The 19342-nt window shown below is 37.7% G+C and overlaps 1 protein-coding gene and 1 pseudogene across 1 annotated transcript in view; one reads left to right on the forward strand and one right to left on the reverse strand.

Moving 5' to 3' along the window:
* The window catches only part of KLHL28 (kelch like family member 28), a 32640-nt gene extending 13590 nt beyond the window's left edge, over positions 1–19050 (reverse strand). The window contains exon 1 of the mRNA XM_065906253.1: positions 18967–19050. The gene's annotated coding sequence lies outside the window, so the exon portion shown is untranslated. The remainder of the gene's footprint in view (positions 1–18966) is intronic.
* On the forward strand, positions 8423–11027 carry LOC136146981 (small ribosomal subunit protein eS4, X isoform-like; annotated as a pseudogene).
* Positions 19051–19342: the final 292 nt, after the last annotated feature.

A 19342-nucleotide genomic window follows, 5' to 3' on the forward strand; every position in this document is an offset into this window, starting at 1 on the left:
CACTAAGAATGTCATCATTTCACATTTGTTTCATCTGAATTTTACATATGCTAAAAATTTTTGTTAACATGACACTATAACTGATATCACCAACCTCCACTTCTGACCTCTCCAAATAATCCTATATACATCTAAGAGAATAATTCTCAATCAGGGTACAGATGAGTCTCAAGAAATTTGTTGGTTTTCCAGTAGGTACTTTATTCCAGAACAGCATATTTTAAGAAAACAGCAACCAGAAGGCATATGTTTAGATCTGGATCTGTTCTTTTTACTAACTATAGTACTGACCTCTTAAACTTATTTAACTTCTTTTTAAAGCCTTCATTTAATAGAAAAAAACTAGTTAATTATCTAGACTAAAAAGAAAAAAATGAACAACAGGAAAGGTGAGTAGACACAGAAAATAAGCAATAGGATTAAGAAAGTGGTCCTGGCTACTTCACATCATCAACTTTACCTTACCTTCCATTTCCTTATCAAAGTGAGATCATAATATTAATAATGCATGAATGGTTGCTAAAGTCACTTCAATCGTGTTCGACTCTTTGAGACCCTATGGACTGTAGCCCACCAGGCTCCTCTGTCCATGGGATTCTCGAGAATACTGAGTGGGTTGCCATGCTCTTCTCCAGGAGATCTTCCTGACCCAGAGATTGAACCCACATCTCGAAAGTCTCCTGGCAAAGGCATGCAGGTTTCTTTACCACTAGCACAACCTGGGAAGGCCAATGTTAATAATACCTGAACTATATGTACCTCACAAGGTTTTTGAGGATCAAATTAGATAATGCACATGAAAACACAACAGACTGTAAGAATTATGAGTACAGGGCACTATGCTGAGGCAACAGAAAAGTAAGAGTATCAGTGAAGAACAGTGCCCTTGGAAATACAAGATAATGAGTTTTAGTCCTAACTGGGTCATATACTATTATACGGAATTGGTACATTTCTTAACCCAAGTATTAACTCTTTCATCCATAAAACAAGAATATACCCATATTTCTCAGAAGGTTACATGAAAATGGTTTTATAAAGTTTAAAGTTCCACAAAACCTGAAGTGCTGTGAATACAGCACTTGTCTCATTCTCTTCTCATGATCCTTACTTTCACTAGTTCCATTCTTTCCATAATGACCTTTCACTCCAATAAAGCTCATGTAATTGCAACAGCTCTATATAAATATTTTCTTACCATTTGCCAGATTTTGTCTATAAAATTTCTCCTCTCCCATTTTTTATCCAATTCAAATTTTCAAAAGGCTAAGTCAAAATTAATTTCATCTGAAAGTCTATAAACATTTAGGTACTCAATTCCTTTACATGCAATTAATTAAAAATGGTGTTTCGTGAAACATATCCCTTTCTACTCTCATTTGTCTGATTTAAAAAGGAGATGTTATTCAGAATGAAAAGTGAGTAACAAGCAGGAAACTGAATGATACAGAAAATAAGAGAAGGGTATGAAAAAGGACACCTGGTTAATACAATGAGACAAGAAAGGGAAATAAAAGGCATATTGATTGGAAAGAAAGAAACAAAACTGTCTTTGTTGACAGATGACATGATTGTCTATGCAGAAAATCCAAAACAAAACAAAACAAAAAACCCCCAAACACTGGAACTAGTAAGCAAGTATAGCAAGTTTGCAAGATAAAAGGTTAATATACAAAAGTCAATTACTTTTCTACAAAGCAGCAATGAACAAGTAAAATTTGAAATTTAAAACATATTATCATTTACATTAACACCTAAAATTTGAAATACTTATATATAAATCTAACAAAATATGTAGAAGATCTATATGAGAAAAAGTATAAAATTCTAATAAAAGAAATCAAAGAACTAAATAAACAGAGAGATGGTCCATGTTCATGGATAAGACTCTCAACATTATCAAATGTCAATTCTTCCTGACTTGCACTACAGATTCAATGTAATCCCAATCAAAGTTCCAGCAAGTTACTTTGTGCATGTTGCAAACTGATTCTAAAGTTTTCACAGAGAGACAAAATACCCAGAATAGACACCTCAATATTGAAAAAGAAGAATAAAGTCGAATGACTGATACTACCCAATTTCAAGCACTATTATAAAGCTATAGTAATCAAGACAGCATGGCACCGGTGAAAGTGCAGACAGACCAATGGAACAGAACAGTCTAGAAATAGACCCACATAAATATAGTTGACTGATATTTAGCAAAGCAATAAAGGCAATACAATGGAGATCTTTCAACAAATGGTGGTGGAATGGTTATCCACAAATTAAAAAATGAAATTACACACAGACCTTACATACATCCTTCAGAAAAATTAACTCAAAATGGATCACAGACCTAAATGTAAAATGCAAAACTATAAAACACTTAGAAGATAACTCAAGAGTAAATTCTAGATGACCTTGGGTATGGCTATGATTATTTTTAGATATGACACCAAGGTACAATCCATACAAGAAAGAATGGTAAGATGGACATCCCTATTAAAAACAAACAAACACACATACATTCACTTACACACAAAAAAACCACAAAAACTTCTACTTTGGGAAAATTATTGTCAAGAGCATAAGAAGTCAAGCCACACACTGGGAGAAAATATCTGTAGAGAAAAAACACAACCGATAAAGAACTATTATTCAATTAAACGAAGAACTTTAAAAATTAAACAATTTAAAAAATTAAACTTTAAAAATTAAACAATAATTTAAAAAATTAAATTAAAAATTAAACCTGATTAAGAAATGGATTAAAGACCTTAACAGACACCTCACCAGAAAAGATACAGGCAGTAAGTAAGCAGATGAAAAGATGTCATGGGTCATCAGGAAATTGCATTTTAAGACAACAGTGAAATACTACCACACACCTATTCAGTTCAGTTCAGTCGCTCAGTTGTGTCCAACTGTTGGCGACCCCATGAATCACAGCACGCCACGCCTCCCTGTCCATCACCAACTCCCGGAGTCCACCCAAACTCATGTCCATCGAGTCGGTGATGCCATCCAGCCATCTCATCCTCTGTCGTCCCCTTCTCCTCCTGCCCCCAATCCCTCCCAGCATCAGGGTCTTTCCAATGAGTCAACTCTTCGCAAGAGGTTAGAATGGTTAAAATCCAGAACACTGAGAACACCAAATGTGAGGAACAATATGGGGCAAAAGGAACTTTCATTCACGGCTAGGGGGAATCCAAAAGTGTACAGCAACCCAGGAAGACACTTTGATAGCTTCTTATAAAACTAAACATACTCTTACCATACAATCCTGCATTCGCCTTCCTCGGTATTTACCCAAATGAACTGAAAATTTATGTCCACACAAAAACTTGCACATGGATGATTATAGCAACTTTATTTTGAAGTGCCAATACTTGGCAGCAACCAAGGTGTCCTTCAGTAGGTGAATGGATAACTAATAAACTAAGCTACACCAAGACCGTGGAATATTATTTATTCAGTGCTAAAAGAAATAGGCTGTCGAGCTCCAAAAAGACACAGAGAAAATGTCTTCTCAAGTAAAAGAAGCCAACCTGACAATGCTATATACTGCAAGATTCCAATTATATGATATTCTGGAAAAGGTAAAACTATAAAGACAGTAAAAATATCAATGGTTGCTAGGGGTTTTCGGGAGGGAGGGTGAATAGGCAAAGCACTCAGGACCTTTAGGGCAGTGAAATTACTCTATATAACACTATAATGGTAGATATGTATCATTATACACCTGTCCCAACCCATAGACTATACAACACTGAAAGTGAACCCTAAGGTAAATTATGGACTTTGGGGGATAATGTGTTAATATAAGTTCATCTATTGAAACAAATGCACTACTAAAGTGGGGGATGTGGATAACGGGGGAAGGTATGCACGTGCTTGTGAAGAGTATAAATGGGAAACCCTCTGTATGTTCTTTAATTTTGCTCTGAACCTAAAACTATTCTAAAAAATAAAATCATTTAAAAAGTAAATTAAGCAGGAAAAAAAGGAGATCTAGCTACTTTATAAGTTCATATCTCTCCCAGACGAAACAATTATGTCCTATGATATTTAAAAGAACCTCTGAATGAGACCCCTGAATCACGGCCAGTGCCACAGGACTAAAGACTATTTTAAAAAATAAAGACAGCAATTTCTACTAATATCCTGGAAAGGATAATATTAATTTTAGGTAACACTATAAAACAAATTATTAAGGATTTGATTTGTGAATACTGAGAAGATGATGTAGGGATCTCTAAGACTAGGATGGATGAGCTAATAAGAAAATATGTCACAGGTGAATCTTGGGTTTTGGTTTTTTTTTTATGTATTTAGAAGACTTGCAGATCAGAAAAATACATGACCTTTAACTACATGTTTGTAATGAATTTTATAATGCTTTCACAATTTTGAGAACAAACCAGAAGTATAATAAGCTAGTTCAGCTGGCTAAATTAGCATGTGGTTGCATAACCACACTACAGTATACTACTTAATGGAATGAGGTCTACCTCGAGGGAGGTTTCTGCTGGTATGGTGTAAGGCCAAGATGAAGATACTGGGGGCAAGCCCTTCAGCTTTGCAGATGATACAAAGCTGCAGAGGACAACAAATCCATCAGCCAGTAAAACATGGATCCAAAAAGACCTGACATCTAACAAGAAGAAATTTAAGAGGGATAAATTTTAAGATTCTATAGTGGATTCCAGAACAACTTTCTAAGTATAGAATAAGAGAGAAAAGACTCACCTGTTGTATGTGCTTAAAAGGTTTAGGGAATTTTAATTTTAGCACATTTTAGCCCACTAATCTTATGAAGGTTTAATGTGCATTGATAGAACTATAATATATAGAACTAGAGAGGAGACATTCCACTTGGCTCTGCAAATGTCAGACCATATCTGGAATACAGATTTGGAGTACCATCCTTTAAAAGGGATCTAAGCAAAGTAAAACATCTGATGAAGAGAACTTCAAGACATGTATTATGAGTATGGAGTCCTCTTAAAAAAAAAAAAAGGAAATCTGAGAGCTGTGTGAAAAATCAACAGTTGAAAGTTACTCAATAACAATAATACAGAATTGTTCTGAGGATTAAATGTGTTTATACATATGAAGGGCTTAGAATAGTGTCTATCATTTAGTAAGCTTGTGATAAATATTATCTATTATTAAGCTATTACTAGTGATTTTTTTTTTTTTCCATTGTCTGCTTAAGAGTTACTCTGCTTTTTACACTGTACCATCTCTTACTATTGGGTAAGAAATCTACTTCGTACCACTGACATCTTGGACTACACGAAGTGTTAAAGAATTGTTGATTCTCAAAATAATTTGATTAGTTATTGGTTGGATCCATTTTTAATATAAGAAGAAATCATACAGTAATAATCAAAAATTAAACTAATTTTTGTGTACCCAGTTGAAGACTGGCAAATTACCACTAACATGATATGAAAGTATAACATAATACTGATTTGTAAATAAACACATATATGTACACATGCAAAACACAAAAAGATATACATTTGTGTAAATATGACACATATCCAGATATGCAGGACGGTATGATTTTAAGAAACTGGGCTCTGGAAATCAGGCTCCTAGGGTTACAATACTCTCTGTGCTATTTCATAGCGATGTGACCTTAGGAAAGTGATCTTAAAGTCCCAGTTTCTTCACCTATAAAGCACACACAAAATGGTAGCCATTAAGTACCCGATATGGAGAAGGCACTGGCACCCCACTCCAGTACTCTCGCCTGGAAAATCCCATGGACGGAGGAGCCTGGTTGGCTGCAGTCCATGGGGTCGCTAAGAGTCGGACACGACTTAGTGACTTCACTTTCACTTTTCACTTTCATGCACTGGAGAAGGAAATGACAGCCCACTCCAGTGTCCTTGCCTGGAGAATCCCAGGGACGGGGGAGCCTGGTGGGCTGCAGTGCATGGGGTCACTAAGAGTCGGACATGACTGAGCGACTTCACTTTCACTTTTCACTTTCAAGCATTGGAGAAGGAAATGGCAACCCACTCCAGTGTCCTTGCCTGGAGAATCCCAGGGACGGGGGAGCCTGGTGGGCTGCCGTCTATGGGACCACACAGTCGGACACGACTGAAGTGACTTAGCAGCAGCAGCAAGCAGCAAGTACCCGATGACTGTTACATACGACTTATTATTATCTTCCTCAGGAATATTCAGTTTTTGCCAGCTAAACCCATGTGACTCCCTTTCATGCTCACCAAAAAACAAAGCTGACTTACTGTCAAATGAACAAATACACACAGGTCAAGGCCAAAGTCTGACTGATCTGACCGGAAAATATACAGTAAGCCATTTTTATATTGAGACAGTTTATTACTCACAGACAGTAACAGACTAAGCTCCCTGGATTCCCGCCCCACACATCATAAAGAAAAATGCATACAAAGGGGGCTGGGCGGATGCAGCAGTTTTGCATCCCACAGCTCTACTTTGTGAAAGGGGACACGAAAGTCCCACACCTCATCACACTTGTGTGTGTTAGTTGCTTAGCTGTGTCTGACTCTGTAGCCCGCCAGGCTTCTCTGTCCATGGAATTCTCCAGGGAAGGACACTGGAGTGGGTTGCCATTTCCTTCTCCAGAGGGTCTTCCCAACCCAGGAGTTGAACCCAGGTCTCCTGCATTGCAGGAAGATTCTTTACTGTCTGAGCCACCAGTGAAATCCCATCACTCCAGGAAGGTAAAGAGAAACAGCTTCATGGCAGACTTCCAGGGGAGACACAGAGGCAGGTGGGAGGTAGCCTTGTAGCAGTTCCTTAACGTCTTACTCTCATGTTCCAAGAGGATCATAAAGTGTTCCAAGGCTCACAAGCTTCAGTCCCACAGTCCAAGCTTTTGCCTATGTGGATATATGCAAGGTCACCAGAATACCATGTTGAAGCAGTTCCCCTATACTTATACCCTTTATAGTATTTTGCCGGGGTCCAGCCCCAGCAGGATCCAGGGGAACCCTCAGGATGAACGGCGCCGGCGAGAGAGAGACACGTAGGACCGGCCTTGATAGGGCCAAGTCTGCTAGGGGGAGAGAGAGAGAGAGAGAGAGAGAGAGAGAGACCAGACCGGGATGTGCAGCAGAGTCTGGCTTTTTCACCGTAGCCTTTATACCCTAAGTCAGTCCATTTCTAAGGGGCAGATAAGCATACAGACTTAGTTTAACATTATATCAGCTTGTCCTTCACGAAACCAGGTGTGCTCTGTATATTTTTGTTTATGAGAGTCTTTTCCCATAGATTTTTTGTACATTATCTTCTGGCCGTGAGGTTAGCAGAAAACAGAAAATTGGCAGTTTCATGGTACAGCAAGTCGCAACATAATAGAAATACAATCCTGTTAACATAAAAGTCAGTCTTTTTGCAGAAATTCTCAGCTAAATTTATCTAAAAAGTTTAGCACACAAAGACTGTGGCTCTGGTGAGGCAGCCCCTGTTTAGCACTCTTGATTAAAACTAACAATTATCTTATTGTTTTCACACTAGGGCTAAATTCTTATTTTACTAGATCTTTAACTATATTAACAATAGTGCTCACTGCACAACCTCAGCACATTAACATCAATCAAATGTTGATCTAATAATCATTTTTAAAACAATATTTTTTGTATTTTCTAATAGGGCCTCCTCACCCCCCAAAGGGCTTTGTGCCTATTAGGGCCTTTTTAATTGTTAATCTCTATGTATAATATCTTTTGGCTTTCAGGCCTGTTGACAATTTATGGTTTGCACCTGGTGCAACTTTAAGCAACTTCAGCAGCTGACCCTGTCTTTTTTGTGGTTAATCTATTTCCTTTCTATTAGGTGTCATCTCCAAGGGAACTAGATAGGATTACATTTTCACAGAACAGAAATGCAAAGGATTGCAAAAACAGCAGATATGGCACAAAACAGGCTCTTAGTCCAAAAGTTAATTACCTGCAAGAAGTCACCAGCTAATCTCTATCTAAACTATTTTCTATTAGGCGTATATGTGGCTATAATATTTGTGGGGCTTTTCTCACCCCGCAGAGGGACCTATGCTTAATAGTTTCTTTTGTTAGCGTACTGTGCTTAGGATGTTTAGAACAATCATGAGCATTTTGTGCAATGAGAGCACACATTTATCACACAAGCCAGAATGCCAGCAAAAGGGTTTGAATTGAAGCATTTCCTTCATCCCTGGCCCCTTCATAGGGTACCAGTGTCCAGGAGATTTATTAATTAGCTTTTAAGTTGGTCTTTATTCAGTGAAAGTGGAGCAGGAGAGCTCTCGGCAAGCAACACAAGAATCCGCAGCAGGGCAAATAAGAACAACAGTAGAAAAGGTGGGAGGATATAGGGTAGGGTAGAGGCTAAGGCCAACCTGGAGGGTCCCTAATCCTAGACGGCCTTGCCTGTCAGGTTTTCTCCTCATGACCTCGTCATGGATGGGGTCCCGGACGGTCTTGCCCGCCGGTATTTTCTTCATGACCTCGTCACGGGCGGGACCTCCCATAATGGCTCCCGACAGTATTTCTCCTTTTTTTCTCTCCAAAATAATAAAAAAAAAAAATCAAAGTTTTAAAAACCACTCAAAGGAAGGATACTGGTAAAGGTGACTTTGTAAAAAACACCCATACACATTTCTATCATTGGACTGGATACAAATGACATGATGTCCACTCCCTTTAAGAACTACTGAGAATAAAGTTTAAAAGATTATACTCTTAGAACCATAATGATTTGAACTATGAACTTTTAAAGAACAAATAAATATAGGGAACTTAAAGTGAATTACATTGAAGATTTGTCATAACACATAATTTTTAACACTTTAGATTGACTTCTGTCGCTCAAGAAATTTGACTTTAGAGAAGTTCACAGAACTTTAAAAAGAGGAAGCTTTAAAACAATGGTTCCCAAAATATGATCCTTGCACCAGCAGCATCAGTATCACCTAGGATCTGCTAAAATGCAAATTCTTGTGTCCAAGCACACACCTAACCTCAGGATTCAGAAACTACAGAGAGGAAGGAGCAGCAATTTGTGTTTTAAGAATGTGTTAGCATTCTTATGCACATTAATGTTTTAAAATCAGTTAAAATATTTCCAACACAAGTGTAACTACTTAAAAATTACTGCAAATTATAACTGTACCTCCTTCAAAACTGTATTACAATTGTGACTATACTTGGTTCTTATTTACCCATAATGGCTAAAAATAGCTCACAGAAGCAAGAATTCTTAAACTTCAAAATCTGACTTTTGTCAGCTTTAACACAGTTTCATTTATCTTATCAACAACCTTGTGCATAATGAAAGGTAAGTACCATGGAAAACAGAAAAGAACAGTGAGTCAAAGTGTGAATTTCAGGGCCAGAGAGATGAGTGGGTTCAAGTCAACATTTGACTACTTAGTAGCTGTAGACTTCAAGCAAATTACTTACTCTAAACTTGAACATTCTCATTTGTAAAATCTGTTGTGGATTAAATAGAATGCTTGGTTTGGAGAAACAAATCAGTGGAGAAGAATAGAAAATACAGAAATAGATAAATCAACATAGGAAAATTTAGCTTATGATAAAGCCAGCATTTCAAAATCAGTGATGAAAAGTGTGACTTTTAAATAAACATGTTGAGATAACAGAATAGCCTCAAGAAAAAAAGATAAAATTAGATCCCTTCCACATATCTATGTCAAGATAAATTCCTAATGGATCTGAGGTATAAATGGAAAAAATGAAAATATACATGTATTTGAATAAAATGGAGCGAATTTCTCTATAACTTGAGATTGAAGAACAGTTTCCTAACTATGGTACAAGTGAAAAGACAGGTCAGATTAATTACATTAAAAAACTTTGAATAGTTAAAAAACCCATAAGCAAAGAAAAAAATGTGGATAAGATTGAGAAAAATCTTTATAACATATATAAAGATGCAACATCAATAAATAAAACATTCCTAAAATACTCTAGCACTATAGAAAAAATAGTCTAAAGAAATGAACAGAAGGTTAAAAAATATATGGTTCTTAAGTATATGAAAAACTGTTCAACTTCATTTGTAGTCAAATGAATTAAAACTATATGGAGGCCTCTTTTTCTGCCCAGCACAGCCACGGCTAGAGGTCCCAAGAAGCACCTGGAGCCCGTAGCAGCTCCAAAGCACTGGATGCTGGATAAACTGACTGGTGTGTTTGCCCCTCGTCCATCTACTGGTCCCCACAAGCTGAGGGAACGCTTCCCCCTAATAATTTCCCTAAGAACAGACTTAAGTATGCCCTAACAGGAGATGAAGTAAAGAAGATTTGCAACAGCGTTTCATTTAGATCAATGGCAAAGTTGCACCAATATAACCTACCCTGCTGATTTTTTTTTTTTTTTTTTTTTTTTTTTTTAATATTATTTTATTAGTTGGAGGCCAATCACTTTACAACATTTCAGTGGGTTTTGTCATACATTGACATGACATGAATCAGCCATATACCCTGCTGATTTTATGGATGTCATCAGCATTATTAGACTGGAGAGACTTTTTGTTTGATCTATCACACGAAGGGTCACTTTGCTCTTCATCATATTACACCTGAGGAGGCCAAGCGTAAGTTGTGCAAAATGAGAAAGATCTTTGTGGGAACAAAAGGAATCCTTCATCTGGTGACCCATGATGCCCCCACCGTCCTTTACCCTGATCCCCTCATCGAAGTGAAGGACAGCATTCAAATTGCCTTGGAGATGGACAAGATTACTGGTTTCATCAAATTTGACACTAGTAACCTGTGCATGGTGACGGGAGGTGCTAACCTGAAAAGAACAGGTGTGATTACCAACCGGGAGAGACATCCAGGTTCTTCAGATGTAGTTCATGTGAAAGATGCCAACGGCAACAACTTTGCCACTTGGCTCTCAAACATCTTCATTATTGGCAAAGGCAACAAACCATGGATCTCTCTTCCCCGTGGAAAGGGTATTTGCTTTACCACTGCTGAGGAGAGAGACAAAAGACTGACAGCCAAACAGAGCATGGATAAAATGATCTCCATGTGACGTGATTGGAAAAGTCTTTGTACTTAATTAAAGAAAATATCACACACACACACACACACACAAAACTATATGGAGTTATTAAAAACAATGCTTTCCTGACAATATACTTTTGGTGAGGCTATGAGAAACAGGCACATTCATCCATCCCTGTGGGGATGCTGAATGATAGAGACCTCTGGAAATAGACCTGGAAAATTTAGCAAAATTACATTTGCATTTACTCATTAATCCAACAATTCTACTTCTAAGAAATTATCAAAAAATACACTGGTAAAAAAATATAAAAAGACAAATGCATAAGGTTAATAATTACAGGTCTATTTGTAAAAGCAAATGAATAATACCTTATGCTTTTGACTTTTGTATTTGAGAGACTAAGAGGCAACAAAGCAAGAATTTTAAGCTCTAATGCCCACCAACAAAAGGGTGGTTGAAAGAAACCTATTGCACATCCACACAATGGAATACTACGCAGCTGTGAATGGGAGGGAGGAAACTGTATATACTACTCTGCAGGGTCTTCCTGATCCAAGCATGAAAGAGAAATATGTGTACAGTATGCCACTATTTATTTAAGAAAGGGGGGGCTACAAATATATATACCCACTTATTTTTTTTTTAAGGAAATATAACGTGGTATATTTTTTAAAAGGTTACCTAACAGAGGAAGGAGAGAACAGAGTGAAGGGGACAGAGATAAAGCTACAATCTTTGAACATATCCCATTTTTATAGATGTGACTGTGGAATTAAGGTAGTATTTTACATAACTATAAAGCAAAATTAAACCTTAAAAACAAAAATTTGAAAATAAAAGGAAACAAAGGAACCCAACGTAAAGTTAGCAGCCTAACCATACCATACCAAATAACTTTAAAACAGTAATTTGATGGGCCACCCCTAGAGAGGTATGCCTTAAAAAATCTTATCCCACTTCACATAGTTGGTGAAGATGTTATCTGTATTCTGAAATGGTTACTGTGCACTGCCACTGTGCATTATCTAACATTTCTAACTCTATCATCCCTGGTCATCATTTGTGATCTGGGATTTTTAGTAAAGGAGAAAAGAGAGAAAGACATAAGGCTGAGATGTTAAACATAAACCCTGCAGTCTGATTTTTTTAAAATATTTCATTTATTTGGCTGCTCTGAGTCTTAGTTATGGCATACTGGATCTTTATTGTATCATGTGGGATCTAGTTCCCTTACCAGGGATTGAACCCAAGCTGCCTGCATTGGGAGCATGGAGTCTCAGCCACTGGACCACCAGGGAAGTCCCTGTAGCCTGATTTTGAAGTAAAAATAACAGAATAAATATATATAAACAATATTATACACACTAACTATATAAATTATGCATATAACATAAAATATATATGATACAAATGTATAAAATGTATAATTAAGGGAAAAAATCATATTTTTGAGCTCTGTCAACTGAAAAGGGCTAATAGAAATTATGACCAACCCAGTAGCAAAGAGCACTCCTAGCACCAGAAGCGGTCCCTAAATATTGTTTCCCTCTAAGGAAATAGAATTCTTTGGGCAAACAGCTGATTCTAGACCTAGGACAGAAAACGTCAAGATAAATTTGGAATCATTACATACTAGATAGCAGTAAAGCTATCAATGATGACTAAGGTCATAAAAAACTTTGGAGCCAAACTGAACAGGCCTTCACTAGTCATAGACGGGACAAACTGATCATCCACTGTAGTAACTGCAATTGATTAAAACATAGCAGACAAGCTTAAACCCATAAGTTCATAATGATAATATAATTATGATAATTTTAAAAATTTGATCACCGCTAGAAGATGTTAATGAATCAACTCATTATTTGAAACCAAGCAAATAAAGGAAAAGAATCAAGCATTTATCATACCTTTCCTACATCTCAAATCCTAAAAGATGATGCTGTGAAGGTGCTGCACTCAATATGCCAGCAAATTTGGAAAACTCAACAGTGGCCACAGGACTGGAAAAGGTCAGTTTTCATTCCAATCCCAAAGAAAGGCAATGCAAAGAATGTTCAAACTACCGCACAATTGCACTCACCTCATATGTTAGCCAAGTAATGCTCAAAATTCTCCAAGCTAGGCTTCAACAGTACATGAACTGAGAACTTCCAGATGCTCAAGCTGGATTTAGAAAAGGCAGAAGAACCAGAGATCAAATTGCCAACATCTGGTGGATCATAGAAAAAGCAAGGGAATTCCAAAAGAACATCTACCTCTGCTTCATTGACTACGCTAAAGCCTTTGACTGTGTGGATCACAACAAACTGGAAAATTCTTAAAGAGATGGGAATATCAGACCACCTTACCTGCCTCCTGAGAAATCTGTATGCAGGTCAAGAAGCAACAGAACTGGACATGGAACAATGGACTGGTTCCAAAGTGGGAAAGGATTATGTCAAGGCTGTAGACTGTCACCCTGCTTATTTAACTTATATGCAGAGTTCATTATGTGAAATGCCAGGGTGGATTAAGCACAAGTTGCAATCAAGATTGCCGGGAGAAATATCAATAACCTCAGATATGCAGATGACACCACCCTTAAGGCAGAAAGCGAAGAGGAACTGAAGAGCCTCTTGATGAAAGTGAAAGACAGTGAAAAAGCTGGCTTAAAACTCAACATTCAAAAAACAAGATCATGGTATCCAGTCCCAGAACTTCATGGCAAATGAAGGGGACACAATGGAAACAGTGAGAGATTTTATTTTTTGGGGCTCCAAAATTACTGCAGATGGTGACTGCAGCCATGAAATTAAAAGATGCTTGCTCCTTGGAAGAAAAGCTATGACCAACCTAAACAGCATATTAAAAAGCAGAGACATTACTTTGCTAACAAAGGTCCATATAGTCAAAGCTATGGTTTTTCCAGTAGTCAAGTATGGATGTGAGAACTGGACCATAAAGAAAGATGAGTGCTGAAGAACTGATGCTTTGGAACTGTGGTGTTGGAGAAGACTCCTGAGAGTCTCTTGGACTGCAAGGAGATCCTACCAGTCCATCCTAAAGGAAATCAATCCTGAATATTCATTGGAAGGACTGATGCTGAAGCTGAAACTCCAATACACTGGCCACCTGATGTGAAGAACTGATTCATTGGAAAAGACCCTGATGCTGGGAAAGACTGAAGGCAGAAGAAGGGGACAGAGGATGAGATGGTTGGATGGCATCACTGACTTGATGCACATGAGTTTGAGCAAGCTCCAGGAGTTGGTGATGGACAGGGAAGCCTGGCGTGCCACAGTCTAGGGGGCTGCTAAGAGTCGGACATGACTTGAGCAACTGAACTTCCTATATTAACTGTACAAGTGGTTACCAAACAGATGAGGGTAAGTTTTTCTTTATAAAAAGTACCCCAGTTTTCAGAGAAGGAATGACAGAATATCACCATTTCTCAATCTTATTGAAGTAACAGAGGCAGGCATTGGTTGAAGGGCTGCTAACATCCCAAAAACAGAGACCACCAGACAACAGGGCCTTCTGATAGAAGATCACAATACCACCCATAACCCACCACACACATGCCAAAATCAAACTAAGACAGTAGACTTGATCCAAGGATTAATTTATAAGAAATAAAGACAAAAGAAAAGCATTTTAAACCATAACAGAAAGATGCAATCAGCAAATATTAGATAAAATTAGATTCAAACTTTCCATAGTCTACAGCAACTTCACAATTTTATATTCTGAAACCAAGCTAATAAAGGTCAAGTTGTAAGTTACTATACTTAATTGACACCTAAGCTACAAAACAGTGGGGCTGAAATCAGTTGGGAGGCAATTATCTGCTACAATAAGAGCAAATAAATGGTGAGGAGAAACAAGAATTGTTTAAAATTTCTTTTCCACATTTCAATTCTCACAGAAATCAACTAATTATGGCGTATAATTTTTAAAATTTATTTATTTTTTAATTGAAGGATAATTGCTTCCCAGAATTTTGTTGTTTTCTGTCAAACCTCAAGAGGCATATAATTTTAACAGTGAACCTATGGAACAAGGTGGCATATTTTCCTTTTATCTGAGACTGACTTTCATTATATCTGGAGAAACAAAAGTAAAATTAGAAGCCTGTTATGCAAATCACTGTACACAGATTCCAAAATAATACAGAAGAAAGCAAGTCCCCAAAGCCATTACCACATCCAGTAAAAGCTCAAATTAACCCATCTACTGAAAAACTGGTTAGAAAAAATGTGAAATTCTGTTAACTTATAAATATTAGTGCTTAAAATGCAATCTTTTTTTTTTTCCATTTATATTTTTATTAGTTGGAAGCTAATTACTTTACAATATTGTAGTGGTTTTTGCCATACATTGACATGAATCAGCCATGGATTTACATGTGTTCCCCATCCCGATCCCCCTCCCACCTCCCTCCCCATCCCATCCCTCTGGGTCTTCCCAGTGCACCAGCCCTGAGCACTCGTCTCATGCATCCAGCCTGGGCTGGTGGTCTGTTTTACCCTTGATAGTTTTTATTGTTTAAAAGTACAGTTTTTCACTTGAACAATGGATGTGAGACATAAATCTAAGTAAATGAAATATAACACTGATACCACAGTAAGAAAATCTGTCTAATTCTACATGGATAAAAATAAGCTCATAATTTCTTAACCTTATTAAAGTTTTGACTCAAGCAAGAAACCAAAAAGGCCCAGAACAGAAACTCAAAGAGGAAAATTAAAATACATACAATCAAATAATATACAGTAACAGATATGAATGATTAATGATGGAAAAACCTAATTTTATCCTAGTTTCAACATCCTCCTCCCTCAAAACTTTTCCAAAGCTCTAAGCAAATAGCTCAAATGACTAATTTCAGTAATTACTTTCCAATGGAAACACCCACAAAATGTGCCGTAGTACAAATGTAGATGATGTAACCTCAGAAAACTGTTGTGAGGATTAAATGAGTTAATATTCATCAAGTACTCAGCAGAGTGTACGGCACATAGCAAACACTCAATAAATAACAGTATAATTATAATTACTTGTTAATGTTAATAGCACCTTTTATTTGCATAGCATTTCTTCACAATAACTTCTTTAACTATACAAAATTCTCAACAGTTTACAGAATGCACTTATTTCCAGTATCCCTCGATGTCTATAAATTTGAGTAAGAACAAGGAAAAAACTACAGTGGCTAATTCAACCAATTAATACTTTATTCTGACTGTGGAAATAAGGGATGTTTTTAGGGCAACTGTGTTTATCTTAACTTCAATTCAAAAAATTAAGGTCTGTATCACACATTCTTATAACCCATTAATGTAACTAAACTTTCTTGAAATTATTATCTTAACTTTAAAAAAAAATCTGAATTTGCTATCTGCAATGTATTCTTAATTACTCCCTTTCAACTTTCAGAAGTGTACTATTAATACACCCAATAGTGTATTCCACTATTCTGAAATTTAAGAAAACTTTATATACAGATAAATACAAAACACAAGTCAATACACAATGTCTAGAATTCCCTTCATCCCAAGAATTAAAGAATAAGATTTTTTTAAATTTGTTTCATTACAGAAATAAACAGAATACACATTAAATGGATGAGATTTATTTTCCACAAAATAACCCTCAAAGATGGGTTTCCCTGGTGCCTCAGGGGGTAAAGAATCCGTTTGCAATGTGGAAGACCTGGGATGGATACTTGGGTAGGCAAGATCCCCTGGAGAAAGCAAAGTCTACCCACTCCAGTATTCTGGCCTGGAGAATTCCATGGACTGTATAGTCAGTGTATGGGGTCTCAAAGAGCTTGACTCGACCCAGGGACTTTCACTTTCAACCCTAAAAGATAATTAGTAAGATATGGGATGCTGGTAAGGTCCCATTTCCTAAAAATCCATCATAGAGAATAATGCATCTTCCAAGTCTTAATCAAGGAAGTTAAAGGTAATAGATATAAAACACATTGCAATCTATAACATAGTGATCTACAGGGCCCTAAGAAAAGGGGCTAAAATGAAAACTCATCTTGTTTTGTTTCAAGGAAAAGGATATAAGTAGTTGATTTAAGCATTCAAATCCTTGAAAAGTATTCTTTATAGAGAGAACAGGTAATTCTTAAACTTCTACCATAATTTTAATGATGCAATATAATTCAGGACTTTCCAAGTTCATTTTTTGTTCCATGATTACCACACAACTTCCCAAGTTCTTGGATACAGGAAAGAATGCACTGGATTTTAAACCTGAAAATTCTGATCACTGGAAAGGGTTATCTTCTATTCCAACATAAACTGGCATTCTAATGTTACATTCTGTTGTGTATATCATTCTTTTACTTTAGTCTGAATTGAGTTCCTGACGTCTTAACATATGAGTAAAAGTATGAATTTGAACTTCTTGCACTGAAAATGAGAAACTGACATTCTTTCTCATTGACAACTGTCAAAATCATGTCTTGGTTTTCACTCTTCTGCCGTTATCCTACCCACAAAATTAAAAAAAAAAAACTTTTGGTCTACTGAAATCTAGTCAAACCAAATTAAGGGAGATTCATTAAACACTAAAATGATTAATTAAAATCAAGTAACATCCTAGAATTTAAACCAAAGCAGAAGGATGCATGTTTACACAGGCTTCGTTTACATTTATTCTACTTCCAAAAGAAAAGGAAAAAAGAAACCTATAATAATAAAATTGTGGGGCCTTCCCAGGTGGCTCAGTGGTAAGGAATCTGCCTGCCAATGAGAGAGATGCAGGTTCAATCCCTGGGTCAGGAAGATCCCTGGAGAAGGAAATGGTAACCCACTCCAGTATTCTTGCCTGGGAAATCACATGGACAGAGGAGCCTGGCGGCCTACAGTCCGTGGGATTACAGAAAGAGCCAGACACAAATTAAAAAAATAAATAAATAAATAAATAAAATTGTGCTTTAAGACACCATCCAGAAATGATTTTCGAACTTGCCTTACTTATCCAGCAAATTTTTTTATAAAATTGGTTTGGCATACTAAGACTTACAGAACTGGGTAGGAACACTTGCATTTTAAGTGCATAAACTGGAGACTTCAAATGATAACAGAATTTTCTCACTGGGTCATTCAAAAACAAGTGTATTATTCCTTCCCCAAAATATTCTCTTCCACACTTGAAAGAACTCTGCCTCACACTAGGCACTCCAGCTTTTCAATTGTTTCCGCCTACATTTAACTACAAAGAAGAAAGACTGCTTATCAAATTCACAGTTCGCCTAAAACAAAGAAACGTCTATCATCGGCTCTAAATCTATAGGGCGGAATTCTCTTAGGACAGTGAGGCAAAGAACTTCAACCGCAACTGAAATTGTCTTTGCAATCTCGGTTTCCAGGAGACTGAAAGGCTGCAGAGCTGCGAGAAGATCCTGCAGGGAGGTTGGGGTGGCAGAGGGAGCTAGCGGGGGAAAGGGGTGAGTCCCACAGAGGAGCTGCATTAGACTTTGAGAACCTAAAAGGGACAGAAGTTTAGCTACAAGGAAAAATAGACTTATCTGCAGATCAAGTACGTTTTCAAAGAGAACTTAAAGTGATGAGGATAAGCGAAAACGACAGAAAACCATTAACCCTTCACAACCCGAGGGTAAGAGAAGTAGGAAAAGGGGACCGGGGCGGGGGAGGGGGGAGGTAGGAAAGGACGGGGAGAGTAAGGTCCCAAAACACCGGGATTTGAAAAAAAGTACCCGAGCTCTGAGCTTGGCCTTAGTCCGCATCTCTCGTACCGGTATGCGGACGGCAGGAAGAAAGGATCGCCCTTACCCAGGGCTGTAGACCACAACGCGTTTACTGCGATAACGAGCCCTGCACAAGAAGATGTCGCCTCTGTCCCTGCTTGCTCCCGTTCATTTCTTTATCTCTTACTCTGACACCAACTGCACTCCAGCAGAACTCTGTCAAAGCCTGCGCTCCAGGACAGCAAAGGAAAATACCTGAGTCCCAGGAATCACGCCCGCAGCGACAGGAGGAGGAGGAGCGGCGGACAACTCGAGACCGGGCAAGATCCTTACTTGTCTCTAGTCGAACACTAATTCTTACGGGTGGGGCGGGGAACTTCCGCCCTGAGCGAGGAGAGCGTCACTTCCGCTTAATGCTTTATCTGTTCCTCGCCTTCTCCATTCCAGAGACGTTCCTTACGTTCGCAATGTTCTCACTTCCTTTTCCAGAGCCCTTCCGCCTAGCCCGAATTTCTGACGTGGACTACATGACCCTGCATGCATCACGGCAGGTTGATTTCCGGGTCAAGAGGTCCGCGCTGGGTACATCACCTTGGAAGCGCTCGGTTTGGTCACGTGGTGCCCCTGGTTA

Source organism: Muntiacus reevesi, chromosome 15 (assembly GCF_963930625.1).
Source record: "Muntiacus reevesi chromosome 15, mMunRee1.1, whole genome shotgun sequence".
Taxonomy (NCBI): Eukaryota; Metazoa; Chordata; class Mammalia; order Artiodactyla; family Cervidae; genus Muntiacus; species Muntiacus reevesi.